The sequence below is a fragment of the Rhodnius prolixus genome, unplaced genomic scaffold, assembly GCF_049639745.1.
Source record: "Rhodnius prolixus isolate KJV_2025 unplaced genomic scaffold, Rpr scaffold_3, whole genome shotgun sequence".
In the NCBI taxonomy this organism is placed as follows: Eukaryota; Metazoa; Arthropoda; class Insecta; order Hemiptera; family Reduviidae; genus Rhodnius; species Rhodnius prolixus.
This window is the reverse complement of record NW_027411603.1, coordinates 35,856,513-35,873,493: the sequence shown is the minus strand read 5'-3', so window position 1 is coordinate 35,873,493 and position 16,981 is coordinate 35,856,513. Positions and strand designations below refer to the sequence as shown.

At 32.8% G+C, this 16,981-nt stretch overlaps 1 long non-coding RNA gene across 1 annotated transcript in view; it reads right to left on the bottom strand.

The window, feature by feature from the left end:
• Positions 1-3,390: 3,390 nt before the first annotated feature.
• The window catches only part of LOC141452280 (uncharacterized), a 23,422-nt gene continuing 9,831 nt past the window's right edge, over positions 3,391-16,981 (bottom strand). Inside the window, exons 2-3 of the long non-coding RNA XR_012457312.1 lie at positions 14,645-14,737; positions 3,391-3,838 (exon numbers count right to left, since the gene is read on the bottom strand). This is a non-coding gene — a long non-coding RNA (uncharacterized lncRNA). The remainder of the gene's footprint in view (positions 3,839-14,644; positions 14,738-16,981) is intronic.

Genomic DNA, 16,981 nt, shown 5'->3' with positions numbered 1-16,981 from the left:
GGTAGAAGGGTACATCCGTGATTTTTTTTTACTACTAAATAAAAAAATTTGGCACTGTTTATATTTAAATACACGGTCATAGAACTACTAAATACTGGCACGGTTATACAGCTAACCTGTCGCACACATCTTTTATTTAACAAGACCACTTTAAACAACATTTTTCTATACAATTTTGTAGAGCATTAGTCTTTTATTTTTATCTAGTATATTATTTATACAATCTTGGGTTTAAAAATAAGTGAAACTGAGCAGTTAAGGTAACAAAATTTTTTTTGTTTTCAACAAACGTAGATTCGCACGTGCGAATCATTAGGCCATTGCCGCTTAAAAGAGATTTAAGTGGATTGTCAGTCAAAAAGGAATTGTTTGAGCGCCAACTAAAGGATGTGTAGAAATACTTTTTTGGAATGAGGTTACGTTGGATAGAAATTGGAATATGATGTCATTATGAATAATTCGGTTGGATACATAGAAATGAACAAGATTTTGCGAAGAATATTTTATTGTAACGTGGCAGAACACTATAATTCTACTTCGTAGGCTAGTAAAAGTAAAGTAAAGTAATAGAAATAGAAAAGAAATTTATTATTCTGGGACAATTGTCCCCTAAGAATAAATACAGGAACAAATAGAGGCCTTAACAGTTTGGCCTGTGATTAAACAGAAAATAAATAAATAAATAAGTATTTACAAAAAGTGAAAATAAAAATAACAGCAGAGATTAAGGAAATAAATTAAAACAATTAGAATTTCGGAGGAAGCTGGATAGAAAGGAGATAACTGAATAGACGGGATTTAAAGATAGATAGAGTAGGAGCATGACGGACAGATGATGGCAAAGAGTTCCAGAGAGAGGTAGCACGTATTAGGAAGGACTTGTCAAAGGATGAGGTACGGTGAGAGGAAATATAGAGATCAGATGAGCAAGATCTAGTGTTACGGGAATGGATGGAGGATTTAATCTTAAAGTGTTGAAAAATATAGGATGGCCTTTGAGACTGGATGGCTTGAAAAAGGAAAGAAGCCAAAAGATATTGGCGGCGATAGACAGGTAAAAGCCACTTCAACTCATAGTAGCAGTACGAAATGCGAGAGTCTCTGGAAATGCTGAAAATAAATCTTATGAAGCAGTTCATGAGGCGCTTGAGCTTAGCTTCAATATCACCAGAAAGACCGCCATACACTAAACAACCATAGTCGAAATGGGGGAAAATAATAGAGGAAACTAGGAGTTGCCGGGTCTTAATTGGGGAAAAAGGTGACGGGAACTATTAAACTGCTTAAGGATATGGATGGAACGACGAGAGATTTGGGAAACATGGTTTTTCCAGGATAGGTTTTGATCGAAAGTGATACCAAGGATTTTCACAGAGGAACAATATTTTATTGGGATATTGTATAGGAAAAGATTAGGAAGAGGAGCCAATGATTTAAGGAGTGGGTTGGAGCCAATAACAATAGCTAATCTAAAATCGCCTATTTTTTTAGGCGGGGCTTAACGTCCAACTACCAATTAGGTGTCGTGGACGAACTGGGATTCGAACTGGGGATCTCTCACTTTCAAAGCCATGCTCTTGACCACCAGACCAACACCTTTTTAGGAAAGTGTAGTATAAGAGATGTTTTCCTCTTATAGTAGACTCGATCTGTTGCTTAAATTGCCTTTTACTCTGTCTGTATCGAGTGGATCATTTCTTGTCGCTTAAATCAAGTGAGAGATTTAGGCAAGAGGTGTTCGTATGAAGAGTGAAAGCGAATGAGAATTTCAAACCAAATACTAGAACTTCGAGAGACCTTAAACTGGTTTCGAAAATTAGACACTCTAAAGTGGAAGAAAGGTGGGTGTTCAGTCGTACACAGGTTTATCTTACCCGCCATCGTATCTTGCCGCGCTTTTGGTTCCGTCCGTAACTTCTGTAGCCTCGCATCTATATCCTTTGCTATGTTTAATCTCATTTCTTTCCAAGCTACCAGACAGTGCACCTCGCTCATCTGCTGGCCTGAAGAAGGAAGTTCAACCACCTTTCTCTATACTCTAAATATTCATCTTCAGAGTTAACATACATTACAGAGTTTTCTTCATCTTCAGCTTTAGGATTTGGTCCCTTCGGTGTTCTTAATTTAGCCCTATTTGTGGCCCTAGCCCTTCCGGCCTTGTTCTCACTTGAGTCCAACCTTGATGAGGTCGTGCGGCTTCCGAACTACGGACACTAGAGACTAATCCTTCCTAAAATTCCAGCGTCTTCTGCATTTGGATGTAACGCACGCTTACAGTAAAATCTTGGATCTCCTTCGACATAGATCTAATCTCTTATTGAAGAGAAATGGTGTTAATTAGATTTAGATGTTTTAAAGAAATTCCTTTAGATAGCAGCCATAAACTCTTCATTTCATTCTGACACGTTGTTAAATCTACATTAAAGGCCGACTAAGAGTTATTCAACTTTTTTTAAGTTGTATGAAGTCTCTGTTCAATCAATTTTCGATCAGTAATTGACATCATCGTTTTTATTTTCCCCTACTACACTAGATAAGGAAAGTATGGCTAACATGAAAGATTTCCAACATTAAGTTTTTCTTAGAAATATCCGTTTTTAGGCTGTGATGTCTAAACAAAAAAAAAAGAAGATTTTTACAAATTGATCTGTATTTGTGCGTTTATTGATGGTATGATCGATCAGTTATAGTTGAAAATGAAAATTTGATATTTATCTTAAGTTTCAGCGTTGATATCGATAATATGCTTGTGATCAATCAAACGGAAGTACCATGTTACTGAACTGATCGATTAGTTTTTTAGGTTTGACTTGAAAACAGTTCCTACCTTTTTTAAGTTAACTATAGCATCCAATTTGCATAAATGTAAATCTGAAACATTTAATTCAAATTTTTCAAACCTGTCCCCAGTAAAGTTCATGCAAGAACTCTTTATCTTCTACATTTGGACTCCCAAAGGAAGTGAACATTTCTTATCACATCTAAAATTTTGAGAGAAAGAAATAATACGAAATAATAACATAATTATTAGATAAAGTCAAGATATTTCTAGGTCTGTATAATTGTAATAATTAATCAACTAATAAACAAAATAATTTATTTTTTGTATAAATAATGCTGAAAATTAAATGAACGAAATAAAAACAGTAATATTACACGAAATGCTGACTAATGCAGAGAACAATGTCACAGCCTTCATCATCCACTACAGGAAGGAAGAGTATGTTATTTCCGGTTGTAGAATTTTACTATAGTTGCTTGTGATGTGGTTCTATAGATAGATATTTAAAAAAAAATGGCGAGTCCCTGTCTAAAATAATTTATTTTGTGTTTTGTCCGTGTAACGGAAGTAAAAATACTGCTCGGCACATTTTTACGTTTATTTTTATCGAGTTATATATTATATTTAATTCAGGAATATTGGTACAACTTATTCAGATTTATTTAAATACATTCTCAAATGTGGTTATTAGTAACATCTTCTTAATAAAATATTAATAATAGAAGTTTCGTTTCTGGTTTGTTTCAAAATCATTCCATCTGAATCTGCTCTTCGTATTTGGTGATACAAAAAAAGAAAAATGAATTTACAATAAAACTTGGCGGCATAATATGTGCGTCATTCAATATTTTTAATAATAATTTAAAATATCGGCCAAAATTTAGCATTTTACCAATTTTAATTAATTTTTTACAAATAATTTATTATTTTGATGTTTATTGTACTTATAGTTGTGTAGTGCCAGGTACCTTCCTTTGAATTATGGGCGATGATTCCTCTAGGACAGGGGTGTCAAACTGGCGCCCTCAGAGGTAATCTTTTGTGGCCTACGATGTGCTGAAATAAAATTAAAATATAAAAAAAAAATATTATGAAGAAAATAGCGCTTTTAGGAGATTGAGGCAATACCGTAGGCACAATCCACTCGTTAACCCTTTAACTAATGAAGACAAGTATACACGTGGCCCAGGGGGCCTTTCTTGGGGGCCAGTGGGGCTTGTATAAACGCGGTGACTATTTCTGGCAACGTTTAGAAGCGATATGTCTGCCACTCTCGGTACGAAGTAGGATTTCCTAAGATATATTTTTATTTAGGTGAGAAATATCCAAAAATGTTTGCTGTACAAATTTAGTGTTATTTTTGGAGTGCGTCCTTGTGTGAGCAACTATTTCCGTCTATGAAATTAAATAAAACGGCATACAGATCAAGATTGACTGGATAAACATCTATCTACCTTAATGAAGATTGACTGTTCTCAATCTCTGAGTCCAGATACTGGAAAACGAGGAAAAATTTGTAAATACGTTGTGGCCCGTCATGAATCTTGCCTGTTGCACCAAGTGGTCCGTGGTTTAATTGAGTTTGACACCTCTGCTATAGGACAAAGATACAATGAGAGAGGATGCTGAGAGAAGGCAGCCAGTGCTGGAACTAATTCCATGGATAGGAATTGGGGATCTAGATGTTTAGGAGGTTGCGAGGTCGTTTTAAGCGACGTGGAGGATTGTTGAAAGATGTACGGGATGAACGGGATTGAGATGGGCTGCTAGGTTATTGTGGAAATTTAGGGAGCAAGAATTAGTATTGTAACTAATGCAATATTGAGATCTTTTTTTGGAGATCTGAATATGAGCGTTGACAATATGGCGTTGGACTTGATGTTGTATTAGATTCACTGGATGTTTTTACAGTTTCCAGAGCACCAAAGTTCGCCTTCAGAAGTCTCAATAACATTATGTTCATAGTTAATGTCCGTTCCAGCAGTGTAGTTGTTCAATAACGTATGTTCAGTTCTTGTATTTTAGTCCTACATGTGGGTTCCATGTAAGTCGACTGCATAAATATATATATAGTCCAAGGTCTCGTTCTTGAATGAAGGTCGGTATTTCTCTGATGATCATGTTCTAAGGAGAGCAACCAGTACAAACTAGACAAAAAAAAACTAGTGCGGGCACTAAATACGATCTACACAAATAGAACTAACGAAAATTTTCTATTATCTTATATTTTCTTTTAACTGAAGGAAAAGTGAAGGAAAAATGTATAATTACAAGGACAGTTCGAGGGAAGAAGTATTTTATTATAAAAAAAGAAGAATTCCCATCAGCCAAAGCTATCGTTCCTCATTTTATTCAATTACCTGGCATTTGGACGGAAATTGTGGTTAAAAATAACCATTAGTCTAAACAGTCGGAGAAAGGGAATATTCCAAAACTATATTAATTTTATAAACGTAAAAGGAAACTTTAAATTATAAAATGTAAATTTTATTTTAATAATATTGATTCAATGCCACTTTAAAAATTAATTCGCTTTTAAGATGTACAAAAATGAAAAGTAAGCAAAGATTACTGGACCAGGATTTTCGTTTTTAATCCATATATGGTCATTTTAACTGGTAAGCCATGGATTATAATGGCTGGAAGTTATAGTTCAATATACGTAACTCTAGAATCACTGTCCACCATAGATGAACAGGTATGTTGGACGTCTTCCGCGAAAGACGAGGCACCCAGAAAAGAATATCACGCGATAGGTTTTAAAGTGAAAAATCTATCCAATTTCTCGGTCAGTTTTCAAGTCAGAAGGTTCCGTTGAAACGGAAATGGTTTTAGTGTGTTTCAAATTTAGGTGTTACTGTGCCTATATTATTGTATTTATAAAATCTCTGTTTACGAGTGCATGTGTGTGTGAGTATTTTTTAAATGAAAGTTGTGAGAAAAACTGAAAATTAAAACAAATAAAAGTCGAAGAAAATAATTCTTCTTTAAGGAAAATGGGTAATTTAACATCATTTCAACAAACAATTAGTCGTTGTGTTTTTACGAAAAAATCGAAAGATATTTACTTCTTTTATACATTTATTTAGATGTGTCTCTTAGAATAAATTTTACCAACACCCAATGATAGACACAACGATCCTGTATATCCAAAAACTACGCTACTTACTAGTTCGCAATATTCTTCATTATTATATTTATTATATATTATAATTTTTATTTTTTATTTTATATAAGGCGCATCAACATCTGAGATTACTGAATTCCGGGTACTTTTTCTAGCGCACTTCCGGCCTCCTGACAGTGTTCTCTCGACACAGATAACATGGTCCATCACCGGACTGATATTTTTATGTCTATACCATCTTTTATTACAATATTTTAATTCTTGTTTTTTTATGAATCTATTGCATTAATTTCGAACTAATTGTTTTGTGAAATGAATATTTTTCTATAAAACTTTTTAGTGATAAAACCAAACTTATAACTTTCGAGTTTGGTGTTACACTCGAAGTCTTTGAATAAAAATTTACCAGTTTTTAAATATCCGAAAACAGTTAGTTTAAGTGTTTGAATATAATTTATGTTTTATTATTAATACTTTAAATGACCTAGATAAATATAAGCAGATAAGAAAGAATATGTTATTCCGGATGTGCACCCTGCTACGACTTCTTAACACTTCCTTCCTTATTAGACAGGTGATATCTCGGACTACAGCTGGCCACTACTATTATTATACTATTGTACTGCTGGTACGGCGTCATTCGGTTCAAGGACATTTTTAAGTTGTTCTGAATAATTTTTTTTTCTCATTTATTGTTATTTATCAGTTAAATTATTGTATCAGTATTACAAAAAATTGCTAATGGTAATTACAATAATTGCTTCTTAAATTCACATTAATTTGCAACTCCTCTTACAACAGTTGTTCAAATATACGCCAGATATCTTTTTAACAAAGCGTCTGCTTAGTTATGTTCTCTTAAGTGGCCTGTTTATTTAGATCGTTTTATTTACTGTATAGTTTTTAATCTAGTTGGCTGTCGCCACATTATTTCCTCTACAAAGGGGCCTGTTGAGGCTCTGTCGCCTGAGGGCCCAAAAAAACTCTGGAGCCAGCCCTGATACACAGGGTAGCCTGAATTTTTGAGTTACTATTGCAAAATTAATGGAAAAATTAGGAATTCTCGTCTAGTTTGATCGGAAATACACAGGGTAGCTGATTTCGAATTACGGCTGAAAATTGAATGAAAAATAAGAAATTCTCTTCTAGTTAAAAAAAAATTAAAAAAAATTGCAGAAGAATGAAAAAAATAAATCTCAATATTTGCAGTCAAACTAGACGAGAATTCTTCATTTTTACATTAATTCTGCAATCGTAACTTCAAACTCAGGGAACCCCGTTTGCACAATCCACGTGTGGCTTAGTTATTCTACGGGAGAGATACTCATTTTTCCATTAATTTTGCAATGGAATTGGTTTGTATAAACATAGTTTTCGAATTTGAATATACGATTACAAAATTAAAGAAATTCTCGTCTAGTTAGCCGAAATGATAGAGATTTCTGCTTCAGTATATTAATAATTAAGCCACAGGTGGAATGTATACACAGGGTAGCCTGAATTTGTAGTTGCAATTGAAAAATTAACAGAAAAATAAGGAATTGTTGTCCAGTTTCATTGAAAATTTTAGGATTTCTGCTTTAGTAAATTCAGAAGACAGGCAAGGAACGCAAGATAGCATAAATTTGAAGTTAAAGTTGCAAAATTATTGGAAGCAATTAGGAATTCTCTTTTAGTTTGATCGGAAGTGTAAAGATTTATTTTTCTGTTTATTAATACTTGAGCCAGAAGAGGAATGTATAAAAAAGAGTAACCTGAATTGGGAGTTAAGGTTGCAAAATTAAAGGAAAAATAAGGATTTCTCGTCTAGTTTCACTGGAATGAATGAAATTATAGATGTTCAGACTTTTACGGGTGTCTTTTAAGAAAACTTCTTCTTCGATTTTCTCTAAATCGTTCGTACTACTTATACTTAGAGTGGTAACTTATATTTGTAAAATGTTTTCTATAAAAATGCGTTTTAGGGTATATTAAGTGGAAAAATTCGATAGGTTAAAAGTTCATTTCACAATGAAATTTGCAGTTTTCCATTTGGGTTTCCAAGAGAAAGCCATCTGAGTGTTAGAGGTTTAAAACCGTTTTAGCAGAATGTTAAAAGCGAATCCTTATCGTCTAATGTTAGCCTGCGTTTTAAACACGAACAGTCAGGAAGTAGTTCACATTCGACTATAACACTAATTGAAGGAACCATTCAAAATTAATCATAAATTAAACTGGCAGTGAAGTAAAATAATGGAGTGTGCACCGACAGAACGAGTGTGTGGCCATGACAACCTTCATGCCTTCTTAGCCACCCTAATTATGCTATAACTTCGCTTTTTTTAAAAAAAAATAATTTATTTAATAACACTAATTAAATTCTTTTTTTTTTATTATTTTATGAATTAAGGAATTATTTGTATGCATAATTATATTAATTCTGTGCCACTTTAGAGAACGTTATTTTTTAACTTCTTACAGATGTTCACGAACGTGCTGCTATGATTTATCTCCAAATTTTGTAAGTAATTTAAAGTTATAGACATGTAACTTCAAATTACAATTACTTTAAATTTTCTTTACTTTTACTTTAAATTTTAATAACGATGTATGTAAATATTGACCCAATTTTCATTATATCTAGAGGACATAACTTATACAATTTTGTTTTTTTATCTCAAAATTTTAATATCATAATTCAACCAAAAGAGAGAAAGATTATTGCCAAATTGAATCTTAAAATTTTATTATTTTTTGCCAAGCGTTCGACTTGGTTTTCCAAAAACTGATCACACTCATTATCTAAACCGTCAGGACGGAAGACACACCTATCTTTGAAGTTAAAAATATAAAAAATATTATAATTATTAATGAGTATAAGCCTTGAAGATAATCCACTCCCTACGTTGAAAGCTAGGCAAAAATTAATGAGAAATGACGCCTGATAATGATAATCTAGCTCCCTTTTGTATTAATGAATCAGTCACAAAAAAAATGAGCAATATTCTACAATCATATTTAAATATGATTAACATCTAATAATAGAATAAATATTTATTATAATAAATATTTATGTACATAAAATAAATATAGAAGTATAGATGTATAATACATTTCAATCTTCTTAACTGAGTGAAGTAAGAGGAAAGTTAGATGAGGAGGATTGGAATGCAGGGAAAAAAGGAGAGGAAAAACCTGCAGCTAGTGTAAAGAGTTAGAGTAGGATATGTTTTATCTTCTGTGTCTGTATGTTGTAGAAGGATCTAGGAGGCTATGTCGCGGCATAGTGGATTGGGATGGTAGTCTAGGATGGAAAGGAGTTTCAGCAAACGATTTTGGATAAAGGATTGTACGGGGGATAATGGATGCAGTCTCGTGGAGTGAGTCAATTCTAGTACGTCGTGGAGAGTCTGTTGCGAGTCTGAGAAATTTGTTTTGGGTTATCTGAAGTTGCTTGATGTTGCTACTACAAGTCAGGCTCCAGGCGGAGCAGGCGTAGAGCAACATCGGCCTAATGACTACTTTGTAAAGGAGGAGTTTGTTAGTCACAGTCATTTTGGTGTCACGTGAGAGAAGAGGAACTAATAGTCATGTAGTCCAGTTTGCCTGCGTTTACTTTGTCCTGAACGTAGTGCGTAGTGAAAGTCAGTTTGTTGTCTAAAGTTAGCCCTAAGTACTTAACGTGGGTAGACCACGGAATGAGAGTAGTATTATGTCTGATTTTTCGGTTAAAAGTGGGTCTGCGTTAGGTGAAGAGTATAGCGTTAGTCTTGTCGTGGTTAATTTTAATTTTCCATTTGCTGCAGAATTTTTTAAGTCTGACTATTGCAAGAGTGTCTGTTGGTGATGGGTGTCCATTCTCCAAGATGACGTGAAAAGGCCACGTCATCAGCGTACAAGGCAAGGTTGATATGAGGAGGTTTGGGTAGAGGATTTATGTAGGTGATAAACAGGATAGGACCTAGGATGGAACCTTGGGGAACGCCTGCTGCGATTGGATAGGGGTATGAGGAGGCAGAGTTCAGAAATATTATTAAATTTATTCAAATTTTAAGGCTGTACATTTCATCTAAATGACCCTTTAGCGGTAAACTATCCAGAGATAGGGTAGTTAACAACCCTAAACGAAGATTTGAGAACGGTCAAAATGCCCGAAAAAAGAATTAAGTAAAAATAATTATTTAAATAAAAAGAAATGATCTATCTCTTTGTGTATACACCAAATTTAGGGAAAATTATAAACATTCTACTTAAAAACGTATTAATCAATAGAATGGAAACGTCAAAATTATAAAATAACCAACTCAATTTAAATAAACAAAAAAAATCATATATATTATAATACATTATCATCAAGAATGTCAATTTCAATTTATTTAATTGTAGAATTAATTGTTTCAACTGAAATTTTGATTAATTTCAAAATTTATTCGTGATTCAAGCGTGAAATAATATAATGTGAAGTGCTGTCCATTAATCAGATCAGCCAGTCATTTGTAACATTAATAATCTTAGCTGACATTGTTCCGTTGCCAATTTATGTATTCAGCTTGCATATACAGAAAGTTGATTGCGCATTTATTATCCCAAATTTTACTCGATTCACAGAGTGCTAATAAATAATACGTAATAGTATAGGTTGCAATTTTATTACTTGAATAAGTATAATTTATCGTTAGTGAATTCTCTTTAGTGAATTTTGAAAATTTTCTGGCAGTTGTGTAAAGAAATATTGTAAGGTCTTTGCACTAATTTACATATATTTATAAAGTTAGTTGATACAAAGGCGAATCCATTGCTAACATTCACAATCAGGGTTTGGAGCTAGATTTTCGCTGCCTTAAACTTGTTTACAATGTGAAGAGTGAAGTTATCCAACCAGCTATAGTGGTCCCCCAATTTGAGCAATATGATTTCCCCCAAGGAACAACAATATTTTCGGGGAGCTACAGAATATAATATCTGAAAAATGAGAGAGCCTCAGTAACTTCCAAAGAGACCATGAAATACTTTATAATGAAAGAAGTAGAAAAGCTTTGAATGGATAATAAGTCCAGACGATAAAAACTGGAAACTGTCGCCATAGTACTCCAAAAACATCATTTATATTTACAAAGTCATTCCTTCCTGCAATTACGAAGTATAAGAAGCCTTTTAAGCAGCTTAGTTTTGTACCAAAATAAAAAATAAGTTTTCAAATTTTGTTAGCAAAATTAATTATTAACCATCAAAAATACAGAATACTTTTATGTGTATCTCTCACTTAATGATGAAACCATGAAAGAATTATTCACTTTGAGTTGGTTCCCGATAGGTCTATTTTAATACCAATCTAGCACAATTGAATATACTTTGTATCTCATAGTGCTTATAGTTTATTATTATTATTATTTGAGTAAACCTTTAGGTACCGAAGGCCTAGGACTTGGCCCAATGCTTCCCAAACGGAAAACCCTACATTCAATCTTCACAATGGTTACCCTTAAACCTACCAGTCTCGTTACAAAAAATCCTTACAATCCGTCAAAGAAGGTTTACAAACTTATCCCCTCTCCTTTAAAAAACAGGTAATAACCACTCCACTCCAAATACCCTCAATTTTACAAAGCGTGGGCATTCGCCTAAAGTAGTGCGCCATCAACTCTGTAGATTTTTGTTAACACTGAACCTGCCAAATTTACTTCAACTTTACAGCTGGTGGATGTCCAGTAATCAACGCCACTTCTTTTCTTAGTTCTTTCCTACACTTTTTGATAATCTCACGGAGATCTTTAGGATTAACAGTCTGCTTAATTGAGTGCTAGAGTTAACTCAATGTTCATTTCTTTTAGTTCCCACTCTTCGATTCTGGTGGCCCAATAGCACTAAGACCATACACGCGACCGACTGCCTCATTAAAAATTAATTTTTAGATTAAAAAATTAATGAACTTGAGTTTATACATCTTCCTCACCCTACTGCCTATCCAGACCTCACATTTTCAGATTACAACTGATTCCGATCCTTGCCTCATTTTTTGGCGAGCTAAAAATTTCCATTCGTTAGCAGAAGCTAAAAAACAAAATTCATGGCACCAAAGAGAAATTGAGTTACTGGCACATAGATTGCTCCTTAAACAATAAACTTGCAAGAGTTATTTTTGTAATACTCATAAAGCCAATAACGGAAAGACTTTGCTGCATTAAATGGAACGAAATAGATAAGAGAGTTTTCATTATAAATTTTATGACGTGGAGGACCGCTTCTTCTGGTTGCTTATCTCTGAGTACAGGAAGAATGTTTCATGAGACGTTCTTATAATGTGCGTGTTTTATATTTGGATCGGTGTCAACTTCTTTTGTTTTGTTATAATCAAGGATACTATTTATTGTTTGGCATCAAAAAAACATTCTATTTCAAATTATAAGCTTCTAAAAATAGTTAAGAACTCAAATAGCTAAAATAAGTGCAGAGCCCACTGGTGATTGCTAGACAAGTCATGCGTTGAATGGTTTCATGCAGTCCGCAACCTAAACACCGCCGCTTGCAATAATCTTGGTTTTATATCCATAGAATCACAAACATAAACTTGAGGGTAATGATGCTTTCCTGCGATTCTAAGACAGTGCGAAAAGAAGATTAACGCGTTCTGAGTTGTTATCATAACATTTTCTGATCAGTTTAATTTGCTTCCAATAACTACTCCAAAGAAACCACGGATTTACTAATCTGAACCGCAGTTTCCAAAATTCTAAAAGTTAATACCATTATTTTCCTCCTATGAGTAAATAAAACGAAATCGTCCTTTCTAGGACTAAGAGAAGATTAGAATAATTTCATGGTGTTAATATTATTTCAGCTCTTACTAAAAGTGGTGCTTTTTAGTTAATTAAAGAGGTAAATAAAAGTACCCTTACATTTAAAAATGTTGACTATATTACGACAAAAAAAATATATATATACAACTTGCTTGATGCATGCTAATTGATGAACAAAATTATGAAGATCAATGAAAATCTGCAATCGAATTATTAAGGTCAAGAAAAGACTGCAAATAATGGGATAGAAAGAGCGCTGCTAAAAATGTATAAGAATCAACAAGGATAACATCACATTAATTGAGGAAAATAAATATACATATTTCATCAAATTATTTCGACTTGCCTTTTAGTATTGTTAAATTTCAGTTGTTTGATGTTGACTCCATCTAATCAGCTTACTACCTAAAGGGCATCATTTACCTTAATGAACCTAATTATTTGCAAGGAACTTCAATACTCTTGTGAGCTCAATTAACAGCAAATTATTAATTAATTATTCCAGGTAATTATTGAAGATTTTCTTTCATTATAATATTTGTAAAGAGAGGATAAAATAACAAAAAAAATTGGTGAGCGATTCCAAGAAGGGCTCATTAAAGCTGCTTTATGAAGGAGAAGAAAGATCATAAGATCATCGTTGAAGGAGGCTGAATACTATTATTATACTGGCCGGTTGAAGAAGATTCATACTTCATATTTTCTTATTTTGAACCATATTTTAGTCGTGCATTAAATAATAGAAATATGACTAATGAATATACTTTGATACATACGTTATTTGTCTAAGTTGAAATTTCAGGAGAGTTAAATGTTTTTCTAAAGTTAAAATTTATTAAGAATTGGAAGGTTAGTAAAATATAATGAATTTAGCCTTATTAATTCAATTCCCAGAGCAATGATTTTTTCCACAGATTTTGATTGTTATTAATGCACCTTTTTCCTTATTGATCTTGGTGAAAATATGGCTAAATTATCAAATTGTCCTGAAATTAAGAATCGCACCCATTTTATCCATCAACAATTCTTCTTCAAACTCATCGATTTGTAACTGAGAATTGAAATAAAAGCTTCAATAGTTGGGCCAACAAACTGTTACAGTTTAGGTTAATTAAGAAACATTGAATTATAATTTTATTGATAAATTTAGCAAAAACTGAGTAAATATCATTAACAAGTGAAGGTCTTACTACAGAAGACTTTAAACCTAAGAAATATAAGCGCAAAAAAGCAGTCGGCTCCCTGAATCCCGTATTATGGAGCGGTAATATTCTGAACAGTACCAAAAAGACAATATGTGGTAGCTTGGTAATGATACTAACTTAGACGTTAAAACATTTTTAAAAGAAAAAACTTCTAGCCATCGAGATGGATTACTGGAGAAGGGCAGCACAAATTTCAAGTCTTGAAAGAGAAAGAAACGAAGAATTAAGAAAGAAAATAAATGGTTCAAAAAATGGGCTACAAAAGGTGGAAGAAAAGGAACTTAGATGGTGGAAAAAGAATGGGAGATGGAAGAATGGCTAAGGAAATCCTAGACTGGGAAGCCGAAGGAAGAAGAAGAAAGGGCATACCCAAAGAGAAAAGGATAGATGGCATCCGAGAAAGCACCAAAGGTTACAGACTGAGAGAAGAGAATATACGGCATAGATCTAGTTGGAACCTGAAATTAAAAAAAAATATTTGGTTTAGGAAAAACCTCTGTATTGAGGAACTCCTACAAAGAAAATTAAATAAATAAAAGCTAAAAAAATTACAAATCGTGTAACTTCAATTAGTTTTTCCTTGATTATACCTAAAATTAATTGTTTTATAAATAAACAATTTTCATTAAAAGCAAGTATTGTGTCAAATTAAATCTACCAATTATCTTCTTGCTGAGAATTGCTCAAAGCCTTTGGGCAAGACAGAAATGGTTTTTACCTGTGGTTTATGGTGATTTCATAAGTAAAACGTTACCTTAAAAACGGAGAATCGCAGGAAATTCAGAAATGATATTAAAATTATATATTCATTCACCAATGAATGATCACTTAAAACCAGCCATTAAAACTGAAAAAAGAAAAAATCCTTTTAGTCATATCCTAACTGGAATTTATAATAATAATGCCTTTATTTTCAAGAAAATTTACAATGCTATTTTGTTATCTAATTTACAATCAGGACAACTCTAATGGCTGGTAGTGGTCAGAAAGATTGTCTCACGATTGACAAAATAAAGATAAAAAAATAAAATTAAAATAAATAAGATCTAAATTGATATTTTTTTATTTTAAATAAAAGACGGATCAATAATCCAATCTAAATAAACAATAATAATAATAATAATAATAATAACAATAACATAAATAATACAAATAGTTCTTAGTCTATAATTTAGGTTTATAATTAGGCTTTAGCATTTTATTTTACCTTTCAGAGGTTTTTATACAAATTAATAATAATAATACTTTATTAAACACATAGGAGCTTCGGCTGACTTAAATATTATGTATTCAAATGTATAATGTTTAATAAATGGCAACTTTAACTTTAACTTTAAACAAGAATACAAGAAATACAAGAATATAGGAAAAAGTACCATACGGCATGGAAAATCCGTCTGCCGGAAGTTTATACAAATTTATACAATACAAATAGTTCAAAGAAATAGTTGAAATCCGGCTTTGTTTAGAAAATTTTGTAAATCAGTGCCGAAGAAATCTTAGTTAAAATGATCTAAATGATATTCAGATGTACTAAAAATTTCAAACCGAAGTGTTATTGAGAAATAGGAAACAATGCATCAAGTTGAATTTACTTCAATACACAATGTATGTAATGTGAGTTCTTTGCCAACAGACAACCCTAAAACATAATGATTTTATAAAAGATTATAGATAACTTTACACACATTTAGTTACGTAAAGTTTTGTTTTGTTTTTTATCTCTGAAAGTTTCAGTAAAGTATGAAAAGCACATGTGGTAAGGGTAAGGGACTGGCTGGGCTCTTGTTTCTCTTTTCTACCTGCTTGACCCACTTAGAAAAGAATAAGAAGAAAATTTATGACCAGTTCCGTTGGGCTGCACAATATTTATGTACTAAAGTGTAGGACGAGGAGGAAGCTTACCAAGTGGAGGCCATAGAACACTTGTTATTCAGTACCTTCAATCGCTGCTTCTCTCATAAAGAAATATTAATAATGCCAACATCAGCATAATATTATTTCCATGTTTATGGTTAAGTATGCACTGTGACCCTAAGGCAGTACTTGTTTTTCAATCTAAACTCTTGTGGTTATATATGACTGTAATATTTTTACACCGAGTTCATGATATTTATATCTTTTATTTTTCTAATATCTACTGAACCATTCTAAAATTAAATAATTATTTGTACTGAGTTTCCTATTCCTTTTTTCAGTGTTTCAGGAGGTTGCTTATGTTGGATAAAATTACAAAAACTAAGACTTATTCTAACAAAGTTCAGGCAGGGGAGTATCTGTGCACTCTCCTAAATTAAATTCCTCTACATTTCCGGCTTCTGATGTCACGCTAAAGAAAACTATTTTTAGTTACATCTAAGTTCATGCCTATTTGTAGAGGTCATTGGTACGCAGTACCCTTGAAACTGATCCCTAACTGATTCAGTGACGAAGACCCGACGACTGTTCCAGAAGAAAACTCTCCTCCGTGTGTCTTTTAGAGCTTTTAGAAACAGTTAAGTACTTAATGCTTGCATTCGAAAACAAGTCCATCCCAAAAGCTTCTTCTGGCCAAGGCAAATGGTGAGCTCCGCCAGTACTCACTGGCCTGGTTTCAAACTGTCCTGATTTAAATAGATCTATTTATAGTCAATAAAAAAGCTGCCTATACGTTTCAAAACCAAAATATGAAGAAGTTTTAATATTGAAATCATATTACATAGGAAGATTTTATATTTCGAATTTTGTAGTTTTCAATTCAAATAATCCAAAATAAGTTTTCTTTCATGTTCAAGATACTTGTGAAAAACCATTATTGTGATAGCGATATGTTAGCATCAAAGTTTCCATTAATCGATCTGCGAACGACAGGTGAAGTTAGGATGAGGTCACGGTCGAGATTCCACAGTATCAGGTCTATCTGATTTAGTTTCTTATCTATTCGTCTATAAACGACTATGTCTATTTCGTGACTTCGGCCAAGAATACAAGGTCAAACAATACTTTTATTTTTATATTATACAAAAATTTCAGCCTAAGCTAAACTCAGGCATATTTAAGAGAAAAAAAGACAAGCGCTCTTATGGCCTGTTTACATTTTCACTGGTGAGAT